Source organism: Phaethon lepturus, unplaced genomic scaffold (assembly GCF_000687285.1).
Source record: "Phaethon lepturus isolate BGI_N335 unplaced genomic scaffold, ASM68728v1 scaffold26065, whole genome shotgun sequence".
Taxonomy (NCBI): Eukaryota; Metazoa; Chordata; class Aves; order Phaethontiformes; family Phaethontidae; genus Phaethon; species Phaethon lepturus.
The window spans coordinates 5,778-6,002 of NW_010541596.1; the positions used below are offsets into that span (position 1 = coordinate 5,778).

A 225-nucleotide genomic window follows, 5' to 3' on the forward strand; every position below is an offset into this window, starting at 1 on the left:
GGGGCCAGTGCTAGCCCTGCAGCCTGAGAAGCCGGGGACGCCATTCCTCCTGGGCCCCTGGCCGGGCTGCTTCGTGCCCAGACCTGGAGCTGAAATGCCCTGTTGTGCCCGGCATCGCAACCACCGCAGCCCGTCGGCAGAGGAGCGTCAGTCTGACCACGCCTGCCTCCCCCGCGCTGCCGGCACCCCCAGGCTCCGGCTGCACGACAGCCGCGGGGACCCACG

The 225-nt window shown here is 72.4% G+C and overlaps 1 protein-coding gene across 1 annotated transcript in view; it reads right to left on the reverse strand.

The window, feature by feature from the left end:
• BRICD5 (BRICHOS domain containing 5) overlaps window positions 1-225 on the reverse strand; it is a gene marked incomplete at its 5' end in the record, with an annotated part of 2,680 nt that overhangs the window by 1,014 nt on the left and 1,441 nt on the right. The gene's annotated exons all lie outside the window — the stretch shown is intronic.